Raw genomic sequence first — 15,927 nt, forward strand, 5'->3', positions numbered from 1 at the left:
CCATGTCCTCCAGCAGGGACAGATAGACCATGTCCTCCAGCAGGGACAGATGGACCATGTCCTCCAGCAGGGACAGATGGACCATGTCCTCCAGCAGGGACAGATGGACCATGTCCTCCAGCAGGGACAGGTAGACCATGTCCACCAGCAGGGACATGTAGACCATGTCCTCCAGCAGGGACAGATGGACCATGTCCTCCAGCAGGGACAGATGGACCATGTCCTCCAGCAGGGACAGGTAGACCATGTCCACCAGCAGGGACATGTAGACCATGTCCTCCAGCAGGGACAGATGGACCATGTCCTCCAGAAGGGACAGGTGGACCATGTCCTCCAGCAGGGACAGATAGACCATGTCCTCCAGCAGGGACAGGTAGACCATGTCCTCCAGCAGGGCCAGATGGACCATGTCCTCCAGCAGGGACAGGTAGACCATGTCCTCCAGCAGGGACAGGTAGACCATGTCCTCCAGCAGGGCCAGATGGACCATGTCCTCCAGCAGGGCCAGATGGACCATGTCCTCCAGCAGGGACAGGTAGACCATGTCCTCCAGCAGGGCCAGATGGACCATGTCCTCCAGCAGGGACAGGTAGACCATGTCCTCCAGCATCTGAATAATTTGCAGCCATTACAACAGCAGAAAACATGATGGAGACATATCATGCGGATCAACATTCAGATTTCCAGATCAGTCCGCTGGTTCGATGCTGCTGGCTGAAGCTGGAGGTTCATTGATGTTCTTTGTTTCACCAGAAAGAAAATAAACAGAATCTAAAGCATCACTGGTCGTTTATTTCTCCTAAAGATCCAAATAAAGATGCTGTAAAGAAAAGCGAGGTGCTCACGTGCACGTGTGTGTCAGTACTAGGGCCCGACCGATGTATCGGCCGATATGGGGGTCCAGGGTGATATCGGCTATCAGTAAAAAGTTGCCGATTTTTTATTGATTTATTTTTGTCATATATTAAATGTAGTTAAAAATGTAATTGGGCTACTTATCCAGCAGATGGCGCCCATGTCTGCTGGATAAGCAGCGGGGGCTCATGGCTGCCTACCGTGGAAGCCGAGAAAGAGCAAACTGGACGGTAAAACACAAAGCTGCTGAGGCTCGTAAAGTCACGTCTGCTCACCAGCATTTTATATTTAGTCACTGCTGAGTGGAAATGTTAAATAAACACAGTGATGTTTCCCCTCTTACATTCTCTACAGACTGGTCATTACGCGCCTCGTGGCCGCGCTGCAGCGAGGAAAGCCGTGCTTAGCGTTTAGCCTCGTGAACGTGTGTGAAAGTTGGCGGCTGCGTGCCATTTACACAACTTCTGAACACTTCTCATTATTAGTGGAGCAACGGATCATCATTGATCCGCGATCCGTTCGGATCAGTATCTACGGTTCGGCACACGCGTGATCCGCAGATTGATAGGACAACAAAAGAAAGCTGCGTGTAAAATCGTTCCAAGTGCAGCGTGGACATGGCGAGCGGAGGAACTTGAACGCCCGGTTCCTGTGTGGGAACACTTTGGTTTCCCTGTCAGATAGGATGAAGGAAAGAGGTCAGCTGATAAAACGGTGACGTTGTGTCGGTGCTGTGGAATAAGAAAACCGGATTTAAATGTTTTAAATCAGTGAATAATTCAGATCGTTCATGGTGTCTAACAGGTAGACATGAGTTTAAGAATGAGCTTAGAATGTAGTGTTTTAGCTTTGAGTCATATTTTTTAATTTTTTTCTGGTGGATGGATTTATCGGCTTTTATATCGGCTATCGGCTCTAAAGTCTTTATATCGGTATAAAAAATCCATATCGGTCGGGCCCTAGTCAGTACTGCTGCTGAAAATAGAATAATTTCTGCAGAGCGTCTTTCTCCTTATCTCACCCCAAATCCCAGTGCGCTGATGGGAAATGTAGTTTTCCAGGTTAGCTTGAAAGGCCGTCTGTGCCCCCCGCTGGCCGACACGCCCATCGTCCACCAGCAGGAAAGCCTGGCAGCTGCTGTCCAGGCAGCACGAGTCCCGTGATCTGTTCTGGACGTAGTAACGAGCAGGAAAACTTCCCTTCAAACAGAAGACACAGAAGTTGAGAAGCTCCGATGCTGCTAGCATCAGTTCTGGCTTCGGAGCACTGACCTGGGGGTTGACCAGCTGCTGCCTGTTGTGCACCAGGCCCCAGGGCGCCAGGCCCACAGCGATGACCTTCTTCTGGGACGGAGCTGGAGCTGCAGCCCTGTGGTCCCTCACGGCCTCGCCCACACAGCGGGACACACCCTCTCTCAGACCCCCAGTCAGGATCCAGGCCCCTGGACAGGTGGAGTTCATCACATATAAGATGCTAGGCTATGATTCCCCAAAGCGTTTTATATTTCATCTCAGCAATCATGAGATTAACTCCATGTCTGGTGTTCTAACTTTATGATTTCAACATTCAGTTTTCTCCAAAGAAACTGAGTGGTGTGAATCCTGCTGGATCTTATCTAGAGACCTCCAGAGGGAGGTGGCGGAGCGTATGTTTCTACGGTAAGGTTTGTGAAGGTGTTGATGTTACGGCTTGTCCTTACGCTCCATTTGCATTTGTTTACTTCTTACATTAAATGACTACGATCACTTTGCAGGATGTGTGTAAAATGTGGTGATGGAGTTTGTGCTCTGCCTGATCGAGCTGCACTCTTCCCTGCCTGATTGCTGATATTCCTCACTTGTTCTACCCTCTACTTAAACACCAGCTCTAGATCTGCTCAGTGCCAGATCGCCTGTCTTTTCCACAGCTTTCAAGTCTTGTTCACGTTCCTGACTCTGAGAGGAAACCAGGTCTTGACCCTGCCTGTCCCCGACAACCGTCTTCGCTACGCCCTGATTAGGATCAACTCATCACCTGTTGCTGAACCCTGCCTGATTCCGACCCAACCTCTGGCTTGCTCCTTGGATTTCTGCTGCTTGCTCATGTCTTTTGGTGTGGACCCTGGACTGGTTTTTATAGTTGAGATTCTGGATTGTGGAGATTGTTTTCGCTGCTCTGGAGGACGACTCTGAGGCTTTTATTTCCCATCTCCTGGTAAACGTTTTCTTGGCCTCTTCTGAATGATCTTGTTTTGGTTCACCTCTGTTTTTGATGTTCCAGACTTCCTGAAGATCAGACTAAGCCAGACCACCTTCATCACCATCATTATTTCAACAAATCTGTTTAAACTTCCTTGTTGGCTGAGTTTTGGGTTCTGCCTTCCTAAACCGTAACAGTTTGTGCTGCAGCTGTATTCCAGGAGTTCGTTAGGATCCTACAGACAGTAAAAAGGTAAATGAAGATGTTCAGGCTGCGCAGTGCTGGTCTCACCTGTACTCTGTGCAGCCCTCACCAGACCTTTCCTCAGGATATCTCTCACCCACGGTTTGATCTTCTCGTGGCCTTCACCCCCCACCACCGACACCACCAGGTTGGGTGAAGGCAGACCCCAGTGGGTGGTCATCAGGGAGTACACGGTCTGAGGAGGGGTGTCACATGACAGACGCAAAAACTGTGCAGACAGAGAGCAGTGCATTTATTAGTACAAGCAGATTCTCACCAGTTAAATCAGTTAATTGACACCATGCTGGGTTGGTTAACCAGTTAAACCAGTGAACAGACAGCGCTGTGTCAGTTCTTCTGTCTGGGGATCAGAGGTGATGTTGCTGCTCACATAGCTGTGGCTTCGTCCAGCTCCTGCAAACTCCACCTCTCCAAAAGCATCGGTGGGACATTCGTAGCTGGCCCACTGGCTGACCACTGCCGCTCCCATTGCCACGGAGTCATGCTGCTCCCGCACGCCACCACACTGACAGCGAGATCCATTACTGGCACACACATGAAAAAAACAGACTGGTTAATCTGTGGCTGGAACCCTCCGAAACAACCATAGTACTTCCCTTGTGGTCACACTGAACCAAACTTCAGCTGCAGCCTCCATTCAGACTGACGAAAAGTCCCACCTAACGCAGGGAAATCCCGTACAGCAGGGTCATTCAGTCCGGCCCTACGAGGGAAACAATCCAGCAGAGTTTCCATGTGTGTTTCAACACACCGGAATCAGATTAAAAGGATCTAACAGCCTCAGCCATCTAGTTCTAGTTCTACTCATTTGGTTAAGTCCACCTTCAAAGCTTCAAGGCAGCCCTCGTAGGACTGAACCAAGTGCCCCTGATTATCGGGCTTGCACAGAACTGGACAACAAGCTGTGCTTTGAAGCAGAAAACACGAAAAACCTGCAGGACGGTAGCCCTCACGGTCCAGAACTGGACAACAAGCTGTGCTTTGAAGCAGAAAACACGAAAAACCTGCAGGACGGTAGCCCTCACGGTCCAGAACTGGACAACAAGCTGGGCTTTGAAGCAGAAAACACGTAAAACCTGCAGGACGGTAGCCCTCATGGTCCAGAACTGGACAACAAGCTGGGCTTTGAAGCAGAAAACACGTAAAACCTGCAGGACGGTAGCCCTCACGGTCCAGAACTGGACAACAAGCTGGGCTTTGAAGCAGAAAACACGTAAAACCTGCAGGACGGTAGCCCTCACGGTCCAGAACTGGACAACAAGCTGGGCTTTGAAGCAGAAAACACGTAAAACCTGCAGGACGGTAGCCCTCACGGTCCAGAACTGGACAACAAGCTGGGCTTTGAAGCAGAAAACACGTAAAACCTGCAGGACGGTAGCCCTCACGGTCCAGAACTGGACAACAAGCTGGGCTTTGAAGCAGAAAACACGTAAAACCTGCAGGACGGTAGCTGTCAAGGACCAGAACTGGACAACAAGCTGTGCTTTGAAGCAGAAAACATGTAAAACCTGCAGGACGGTAGCCCTCACGGTCCAGAACTGGACAACAAGCTGTGCTTTGAAGCAGAAAACACGTAAAACCTGCAGGAAGGTAGCCGTCACGGTCCAGAACTGGACAACAAGCTGTGCTTTGAAGCAGAAAACATGTAAAACCTGCAGGACGGTAGCCCTCACGGTCCAGAACTGGACAACAAGCTGTGCTTTGAAGCAGAAAACATGTAAAACCTGCAGGACGGTAGCCCTCACGGTCCAGAACTGGACAACAAGCTGGGCTTTGAAGCAGAAAACATGTAAAACCTGCAGGACGGTAGCCCTCACGGTCCAGAACTGGACAACAAGCTGTGCTTTGAAGCAGAAAACACGTAAAACCTGCAGGACGGTAGCCCTCACGGTCCAGAACTGGACAACAAGCTGTGCTTTGAAGCAGAACACACGTAAAACCTGCAGGACGGTAGCCCTCATGGTCCAGAACTGGACAACAAGCTGGGCTTTGAAGCAGAAAACACGTAAAACCTGCAGGACGGTAGCCCTCACGGTCCAGAACTGGACAACAAGCTGGGCTTTGAAGCAGAAAACACGTAAAACCTGCAGGACGGTAGCCCTCACGGTCCAGAACTGGACAACAAGCTGGGCTTTGAAGCAGAAAACACGTAAAACCTGCAGGACGGTAGCCCTCACGGTCCAGAACTGGACAACAAGCTGTGCTTTGAAGCAGAAAACACGAAAAACCTGCAGGACGGTAGCCCTCACGGTCCAGAACTGGACAACAAGCTGTGCTTTGAAGCAGAAAACACGAAAAACCTGCAGGACGGTAGCCCTCACGGTCCAGAACTGGACAACAAGCTGGGCTTTGAAGCAGAAAACACGTAAAACCTGCAGGACGGTAGCCCTCATGGTCCAGAACTGGACAACAAGCTGGGCTTTGAAGCAGAAAACACGTAAAACCTGCAGGACGGTAGCCCTCACGGTCCAGAACTGGACAACAAGCTGGGCTTTGAAGCAGAAAACACGTAAAACCTGCAGGACGGTAGCCCTCACGGTCCAGAACTGGACAACAAGCTGGGCTTTGAAGCAGAAAACACGTAAAACCTGCAGGACGGTAGCCCTCACGGTCCAGAACTGGACAACAAGCTGGGCTTTGAAGCAGAAAACACGTAAAACCTGCAGGACGGTAGCCCTCACGGTCCAGAACTGGACAACAAGCTGGGCTTTGAAGCAGAAAACACGTAAAACCTGCAGGACGGTAGCTGTCAAGGACCAGAACTGGACAACAAGCTGTGCTTTGAAGCAGAAAACATGTAAAACCTGCAGGACGGTAGCCCTCACGGTCCAGAACTGGACAACAAGCTGTGCTTTGAAGCAGAAAACACGTAAAACCTGCAGGAAGGTAGCCGTCACGGTCCAGAACTGGACAACAAGCTGTGCTTTGAAGCAGAAAACATGTAAAACCTGCAGGACGGTAGCCCTCACGGTCCAGAACTGGACAACAAGCTGTGCTTTGAAGCAGAAAACATGTAAAACCTGCAGGACGGTAGCCCTCACGGTCCAGAACTGGACAACAAGCTGGGCTTTGAAGCAGAAAACATGTAAAACCTGCAGGACGGTAGCCCTCACGGTCCAGAACTGGACAACAAGCTGTGCTTTGAAGCAGAAAACACGTAAAACCTGCAGGACGGTAGCCCTCACGGTCCAGAACTGGACAACAAGCTGTGCTTTGAAGCAGAACACACGTAAAACCTGCAGGACGGTAGCCCTCATGGTCCAGAACTGGACAACAAGCTGGGCTTTGAAGCAGAAAACACGTAAAACCTGCAGGACGGTAGCCCTCACGGTCCAGAACTGGACAACAAGCTGTGCTTTGAAGCAGAACACACGTAAAACCTGCAGGACGGTAGCCCTCATGGTCCAGAACTGGACAACAAGCTGGGCTTTGAAGCAGAAAACACGTAAAACCTGCAGGACGGTAGCCCTCACGGTCCAGAACTGGACAACAAGCTGTGCTTTGAAGCAGAACACACGTAAAACCTGCAGGACGGTAGCCCTCATGGTCCAGAACTGGACAACAAGCTGGGCTTTGAAGCAGAAAACACGTAAAACCTGCAGGACGGTAGCCCTCATGGTCCAGAACTGGACAACAAGATGGGCTTTGAAGCAGAAAGGATAACATCTAAAAAACTATTTAACCTTTATTATTCAGGAAGTACGAGGGACCTGGTGAGCAGGGGGCTTTCGGTCCAACAGTGTGGTTCTTATCCTGGTCCTGGAACAGTGGACCAGTTCTACGTCCTCTACAGGGTCCAGGATTCTGAAGAGGATGTAGAACTGGGGGAGGACCCTGGAGGGGACATGAGAGTCTGTCTAACTAGTCCACAGTCTGCTTTGTGTACTTAGAGAAAACGTTCAACCATATCCCCTGGAACTTCTGTGGGAGGGGTGCCTAGGTGCAGGAACCCCTTCTAAGACCTGGCCAGTCCCGGTCCCAGCACTTGGTCCACATTACCGGGAGTAAGTTGGATTAGTTTCCTGTGAGGGTTGGACTCCTCCAAGGCTGAACTTTGCCACCAACTCTGTTCAGAACGTTTATGAACAAACTTCATAGAATCAGGTGCTGGGGGATCCAGTTTGGTGGACTTAGGACTTGGCCTCTGGTTTTTGTCGATGTGGTTCTGTTGGCTTCATCAGGTCTTGATCACCAGTTCTCCCTGAAGAGATTCCCAGCCGTTGGGACGAGGATCAGGACCTCCTCCACTTCCAGAGGAACCAGATGAGGTAGATCAGGCATCTGGTCAGGATGCCTCCTGGATGCTTTTCTGCTTTCCTTGATACAGCACCCTTTATCTGCACTGTTGTCATGACGACTCACAGATCCATCCTGTGGGTTGATCCAGTGCGCCACACACACAGACACATGCACGCACACACACACACACACACACACACACACACACACACACACACACACACACACACACACACACACACACACACACACACACACACACACACAGACAGATACCTTGAAGAGTCTTCAGTGAAAGTGGAACAAACTCGTTTGTTGATGATGTTGGGAATCCAGCTCTGTGAATAAAAGACATGGTGATATAATATTATTGTTATTATAATCATCATCATTAATAATAATAATAATAATAATGATAATAAATAAGAAGAATATTAAGAAGAAGAAAACAGAGACAGGTCTAAATATCTCTGATGTTCTATAGAATCATGAGAATTCGGAATATTACTGAACAATTTACGCCTATTGCTGCAAATTTGTGACAAATTGCTTTTAAATTTAATTTATTTATATTTCGTTTATATAATGAATTAATTTATTCTTATTTAAATACTATTATTTAAGTACTTATTTTGTATTATTAATTCATTCAGTAGTTTATTTTATTTCAGTCCTTTTAAACCTTTTTCCCTCAGTTCTGACTGTACCTGTATTGACTTTATGTGTAAATTGTTTAGTTCCTGGTTAATTGATCCCCTTTCACATGTGTTGCCTTGGATAAAAGTGTCTGCCAAATGACTGTAGGATAAATATTTTAGGTATTTTGGCCTAAATTTCAGTGCAAATGGAGGAGAACTGAGTCGGAGAGCAACAGCAGGCAGAACTATTGGTATATAAATACTTGAAGCAGGGAAACAGAGTGTGCAGGACAGTGGACCTGGAGGACCGGATCCCTGCAATAAAGAACGTCGTCTTCTTATATCTGCTATGAAAATGTAAATAAATTCATAATAAATAAACCAACAGGCCCAGTTAGAAATCCAAAATCTGTAAGTATTGAGATATTTTTCCTGTTACATGCTAATTTCCTAACCGGCTGTCATGTTTTATTACAATAAAATCCTTAAAACTTTTCATTTTCATATAAATCAACATTTATAATCATCCTCAGTACATTTATGACTTATCCAGCATTAGAAAGTAAAATATTCAAAACATGTATTTTATGGGAAATAACTTGTTTCTACACAAACATGAAGCCGTCTAAAGGACTGAAATCAGTAGAATGATGACTTCTTTAGTGGATCTGACAGGACCGAAGCTGATTGGGCCCTTTGAGAAGGAAAGATGTTTATCTGGGATCTTTGTGGCGCCGTTTCTGTGAGAGGACGTTTTTGTCCTGGAAGGACCTGAAACGGAAATAAATCAAAAGAAAATTCATCTAAAGTCATTTAATATGAATTTAGCTCCTTAGAGTTAATATTATGAGAACTAACTGAGATGATGATGATGATGATGATGGTCTCCTGTTAAGCAGAAGCAGACTGAAACCAGGAGGACTGGTTGGACCTGTCAGGCTGTTCAGACAGGAACAGATGATGGTCTTATTATTATTCTGCTTATTTTGTCACCAAACTCAACCTCTGCTCTGCATGAAGCAGCAGCTGTCAAGCAGAGGGCCATCTTTGACATTACTCAGACATGATCAGGTCATTATTATCACCATTTAACATTTTGTTGCAGGACAAATGAACGTTTAGATGGAAGAAGTTGGGATTTTTTCCAGGTTAAAGCCACGAAGACAGCTTCCCTCAGGGCGCAGCTCTGCTGTGACAAAACTTCCAGGAAGACAAACAGAAAGTCAAACACGCCTCTTCTGAGATCAGAGATAAGAGCTGAGTCCCGTGCGTGAAGCACGCGCACGTCTGTCCCCTCTGGACTCGACCTGTCAGGTTTCTGTCCCACGTGTCACACCTAGGTCACGTGAGAACCCCGTCCCGGATCTGTGGATTCTGTAGTTTCTCTCTTTGACCCGCGGGAATAAACGTTTGTTCTCTGTCACGCGCGTTCTGTTCCACGCGTGTCCGCGTGAAGTGTGAAGCTTTATTTCTACACTAACAGGTCAGTTTGAGGTGAAAAGCAGCACGTTCACAGCGAAAACTGCTGCTGACTGCACCTGCCTCATGTTGCACTAAAAACCAGCCTGAGACCTGCAGAGGAACCCGCAGGTCGTCGCGCGCAAATACCTGATCCGTCTGGGTCCCGGTCTTCCCTGCAGCTCCGTCCCGGTCTCTCTCCACATCGCCGATCCTGCGCTGCATCTCGTCCGTGTGGTCCCGGGGCTTCAGGTCCTCCGTGTGGTCCCGGGGCTTCAGGTCCTCCGTGTGGTCCCGGGGCTTCAGGTCCTCCGTGTGGTCCCGGGGCTTCAGGTTCTGCTTGTGGTCCCGGGGCTTCAGGTCCTCCGTGTGGTCCCGGGGCTTCAGGTTCTGCTTGTGGTCCCGGGGCTTCAGGTCCTCCGTGTGGTCCCGGGGCTTCAGGTTCTGCTTGTGGTCCCGGGGCTTCAGGTTCTGCTTGTGGTCCCGGGGCTTCAGGTCCTCCGTGTGGTCCCGGGGCTTCAGGTCCTGCTTGTGGTCCCGGGGCTTCAGGTCCTCCGTGTGGTCCCGGGGCTTCAGGTTCTGCTTGTGGTCCCGGGGCTTCAGGTCCTCCGTGTGGTCCCGGGGCTTCAGGTCCTGCTTGTGGTCCCGGGGCTTCAGGTCCTCCGTGTGGTCCCGGGGCTTCAGGTCCTGCTTGTGGTCCCGGGGCTTCAGGTCCTCCGTGTGGTCCCGGGGCTTCAGGTTCTGCTTGTGGTCCCGGGGCTTCAGGTTCTGCTTGTGGTCCCGGGGCTTCAGGTTCTGCTTGTGGTCCCGGGGCTTCAGGTTCTGCTTGTGGTCCTGGAGCTGCTTGTTGATCCCGCAGCTCCTCCCTCAGCTTCCACCCTGCCCAGCCCACGCAGCACGCCGGCACGCACCTGACGCGCGAGCCTGCAGCACCTGCAGCTGACAGACTGCAGGTACTGCAGGAGGCAGACAGGTATGAAACCAGCACCATGACAGTCCTGAGCCCCCCTTCCCCCCTTCCCCCAGTGTGCTCAGTGTGCATCGACCTGCGTGTCACAACACACACTGACAGCTGATTCGCACGTGCGCAGGTCCGCCCTGCCGCGGATAGCGCGCGCGGTTCTGAAAACACACCAAGCAGACACAAGTTTCGCTGTTTCTGTCTGAAAGTGTTCCAGGGAGGTGAAGATGTAGGTTTCCAGAATGAGACAGAGTGTTTCTACAGCTGCAGGGCTTCGTGTCTGTCACAGAACTCAGCTGATCATCTCCACCTGCCGCTGAACCCACCAGAACTCAGCTGATCATCTCCACCTGCGCTGAACCCACCAGAACTCAGCTGATCGCTGAACCCACCAGAACTCAGCTGATCACCTCCACCTGCCGCTGAACCCACCAGCCTTCCTCATTTCTGACTCCCATTTCAGTTTAAATGGACTTAATGTTCTTTGTAGGTTTCATTAAAGTCAAGAGGGCATCAGGGACCTGGACTTTAAGAAGATCTGGCTCGAACCCTCCTCTCATTTCCCTACACACCTCCTCCCTCGGGGCAGTCATCAGATGGAAGCTGCTTTGGAGAAAAGCATCGGCTAAACGACTGGAGGAAGTTGAAAATTCATTGATGCAACCAGACTTCCCAGCTAAGAAGAGCTGTCACGTGTCATACTCCCCCTGTAATGTTGGAACAGGTAGGAGTTCATCCATGATTCAGAGGTGCAAATTGTGAGGTTGAGATTTACAAGCTGTTTATTGGGCCTGTGTCTACATGACAGCCAAGAGCTGCCACCTTGAACGGATGTAGCTATCCCCATCAGTTCGTCCATGAACACTCAGACTCCAGACTTGGTGTGGGGTCTCCATCACTAGACTTCTGCAGACTTCACCAGCACGTTCATGGCGAGTGCAGGAGCATGACTGAGATGGGACATCCAGCGATGATCCTCTCTTCGAGCTTGTGTCAGTCAGAGGTTGTTGATCTGGAAGAGACTCAGGCTGAAGTTGGCATAGCAGTCCTGGATGAGGTCTCTGCACCTCTTCAGGATGGGATGTTGGTTCATCCCCTCTGACCAGCTAACGGGGAATGGATCTGTAGGCGTCCAGCCACAGCACAGCCAGGTCACCTCTCTGGCTGCTCTGATCAGCTGAGCAACCATGCTCAGGTGCATAAAGGTGTATATTTAATATGACAGTTTGAAAAGTGTGTGTTTCAATGCTGGCTGCTTCACACTGCATACACTCCCATGACCAACTCCACCAACCACCACAACACTCGATTTCCTCTCCGGCTTTCTGGTCTGAGGGAAACACTGTAACGTCGTCTCCTCCTTCCCTCCAACGCTCCACATCACCAGCCTACTAATCAGCAGCCTGATACCAAACACCTGTGCACCGGCTCATCATTCTCACCTGTTCACAGCCCTATATCACAGCCAGCCAGCTCTCATTTAGTGTGGTTTTGCTGATCTGACCGGCATCCTCCGTCTGCATGCTCTCTGACGTGATAAACACTGTTTTCTATTAGAACTGAAAGCAGGGACCAGTTTGTCCAAACCGTCCATACTGGTCCCTGGTAAGAAGTGGGACTGTATAAATAAACCAGACTCCTGTTACCTTGTGAATAACAGGAGCTTCCAAATACTTGAGAAGTGCCTTTTCATGTTTTCATGTCAAACTGAACATGAATCAGAATAAACATGTTCCAAACATGTTTGTGAACTGAATGAACAAAACAACATTTATCAGACAAAACTCCACGCTGTTCGGGCCAAGCAGATAAAACATGTCTGGATATTAATTCAGCATCAGAAATTCTCCTTTTTCTGAATCTCAATTCAACATTTAATGAAGCTTGACTGGGAAACTACAGTGTTACAGGAAGAATATTCAGGTAAAGAAATACAAAAAATACACGAAACATGCTTAAAAACGTGTAGATATCCTGATCAAAACAGAAAAAAATGACTATAGTATTTATAATTTCCAGAGGGCAGGACCTAAGAAGAATGAAACATCTGGGCTGGAAGCTGAACTGGTTTTGTTCTGAACAGGGTAGGATGGATTAAATGACTTTATATCTCAAATTAAAACAGGTTTTAGTTCAAATTAAAACAGGCTTTAGTTCAGGACTAAAAGGTCAAAACCTTTTAATGCCTCATATATTTCCACTATATTACCAAAAGTATCCACCCACTCATACAAATAATGGAATTCAGGTGTTCCCATTACTTCCAAGGTGTATAAAATCCAGCACCTCACCATGCAGACTGGGTCGCTCTCAGGAGCTCAGTGAATCCCACCATGATAGGATGCTTCGTGTGCAACAAGTCCAGTGGGGAAATTTCCTCCACAGTCAGCAGTTTAAAGCAAAGCTGAAGAAGATGAAAACGTCAGGAAGTGGTCGCCATGCAACATGACAGAGCAGGTCAGCGGATGCTGAGGGCAGAGGTCACCAACTTTCAGTAGCTACAGGCCTCCAGACTTCATGTGGTCTTCAGATTAGCTCCACAGCTTGGTGGTTGGGTTTCCATGGTGACCTGCTTCATCCGGGGCAAACATCAACAAGAGCAATGCAAAGAGTCTGATGAAGGGGTGTGAAACCCACCACCACTGGACTCCAGAGCAGGGGAAACGTGTTCTCTAAGGTGACAAAGCCCGCTTGTCCATCTGACAATCTGACGGACCAGTTTGGGTTTGGTGGTTGCCAGGACGACATTATCTGACTGCCCACATACTGAACAAAGCGAACATACCCTCCTCGACAGAGCTAATAGTTTGGATGACTTAACCTCCAGTCCAGAAACATCTGAATATTACCGTGCTGTGATTTCTCCGCAGGAGAAATGGTGCGAGTAGTATGTAAACAAGCTTAAATGCTTGCTTCACACCCAGTGCATGAGCTAGACCGCCCTGGAACCGGTTTAGAGCTGTTAGATCTGCCTTTGTGTTGGTGATCTGCTGCAGGCCCTGACACACCCTCAGAGTCTTATTGTCTGTAAGGGGAGGTTTTGCTTGATTGTGACATTTTCTGTTCTCCTAGAACAAAGTAAATCCTTCCAGGTCATAATGGTTGAAAAAGTCCCACTGTGTTGTAGAAACCGCCCTGAAGTTGCATCAGAGCTGCCACAGGTCATGTAAAACTGGAGCTCATCATCACAGGTTTCATGTTAGAAGATTCCTGGAAGGTTTAAGCTACCTCCCTGCTGAGAACTGTGTCCCAATGTTTGCACACTTTTATACCTCTGTTTAAGTAAAGTGTTGATTAAATATCACCTAGTCATCCATCTGTGGCTTGGACATGTCAGTATTTCTGAGGTAGCCAGGTGGATTATGTTTGTGCAGGACCTGAACTAGATCACTATCTGGATGCAGGGATGTTGTGAGGTATTCTTCCTCAAATTGAGATGACTACATTTTCAAGATATATGCAAATAACTCCACAATAAATTGATCCGAGCATCCAGAACAGGAACAATGTACGGGATACTACCATCCAGAATGTAAGCAACATCAGGTGGAAGTTACAGTCAGATGGAAGTTACAGTCTGGTGGAAGTTACAGTCAGATGGAAGTTACAGTCAGATGGAAGTTACAGTCTGGTGGAAGTTACAGTCAGATGGAAGTTACAGTCGGGTGGAAGTTACAGTCAGATGGAAGTTACAGTCGGGTGGAAGTTACAGTCAGATGGAAGTTACAGTCAGATGGAAGTTACAGTCAGATGGAAGTTACAGTCGGGTGGAAGTTACCGTCGGGTGGAAGTTACAGTCAGATGGAAGTTACAGTCAGATGGAAGCTACAGTCAGATGGAAGTTACAGTCGGATGGAAGTTACAGTCGGGTGGAAGTTACAGTCGGGTGGAAGTTACAGTCAGATGGAAGTTACAGTCAGATGGAAGCTACAGTCAGATGGAAGCTACAGTCAGATGGAAGTTACAGTCAGATGGAAGTTACAGTCAGATGGAAGCTACAGTCAGATGGAAGTTACAGTCAGATGGAAGTTACAGTCGGGTGGAAGTTACAGTCGGGTGGAAGTTACAGTCAGATGGAAGCTACAGTCAGATGGAAGCTACAGTCAGATGGAAGCTACAGTCTGGTGGAAGTTACAGTCTGGTGGAAGTTACAGTAAAGTGGAAGTTACAGTCTGGTGGAAGTTACAGTCTGGTGGAAGCTACAGTCAGATGGAAGTTAGAGTCAGATGGAAGTTACAGTCAGATGGAAGTTACAGTCTGGTGGAAGCTACAGTCAGGTGGAAGTTAAAGTCTGGTGGAAGTTACAGTCTGGTGGAAGTTACAGTCTGGTGGAAGTTACAGTCTGGTGGAAGTTACAGTAAAGTGGAAGTTACAGTCTGGTGGAAGCTACAGTCAGGTGGAAGTTAAAGTCTGGTGGAAGTTACAGTCTGGTGGAAGCTACAGTCAGGTGGAAGTTAAAGTCAGATGGAAGTTAAAGTCTGGTGGAAGTTACAGTCTGGTGGAAGCTACAGTCTGGTGGACGTTACAGTAAAGTGGAAGTTACAGTCTGGTGGAAGCTACAGTCAGATGGAAGTTAGAGTCTGGTGGAAGTTACAGTCTGGTGGAAGTTACAGTCTGGTGGAAGCTACAGTCTGGTGGAAGCTACAGTCAGGTGGAAGCTACAGTCAGATGGAAGTTACAGTCAGGTGGAAGTTACAGTCAGATGGAAGTTAAAGTCTGGTGGAAGTTACAGTCTGGTGGAAGTTACAGTCTGGTGGAAGTTACAGTCTGGTGGAAGTTACAATCAGGTGGAAGTTACAGTCTGGTGGAAGTTACAGTCTGGTGGAAGCTACAGTCAGGTGGAAGCTACAGTCAGGTGGAAGTTACAGTCTGGTGGAAGTTACAGTCTGGTGGAAGTTACAGTCTGGTGGAAGCTACAGTCTGGTGGAAGCTACAGTCAGGTGGAAGCTACAGTCAGATGGAAGTTAAAGTCTGGTGGAAGTTACAATCAGGTGGAAGTTACAGTCTGGTGGAAGTTACAGTCTGGTGGAAGTTACAGTCTGGTGGAAGTTACAGTCCGGTGGAAGTTGGAGTCTGGTGGAAGTTACAGTCGTGTGGAGGTTACAGTCAGGTCGTAGCTATTGTCAGGTGGAAGTTACAGTCAGATTGAAGCTACGGTCAGATGGAAGTTACAGTCTGGTAGAAGCTACAGTCTGGTGTAAGTTACAGTCAGGTGGAAGTTACAGTCTGGTGGAAGTTACAGTCAAGTGGAAGTTACAGTCAGGTGGAAGTTACAGTCAAGTGGAAGTTACAGTCAGGTGGAAGTTACAGTCAGGTGGAAGTTACAGTCAAGTG

The sequence above is a fragment of the Telmatherina bonti genome (assembly GCF_933228915.1).
Source record: "Telmatherina bonti genome assembly, chromosome: 14".
Lineage (NCBI taxonomy): Eukaryota > Metazoa > Chordata > Actinopteri > Atheriniformes > Telmatherinidae > Telmatherina > Telmatherina bonti.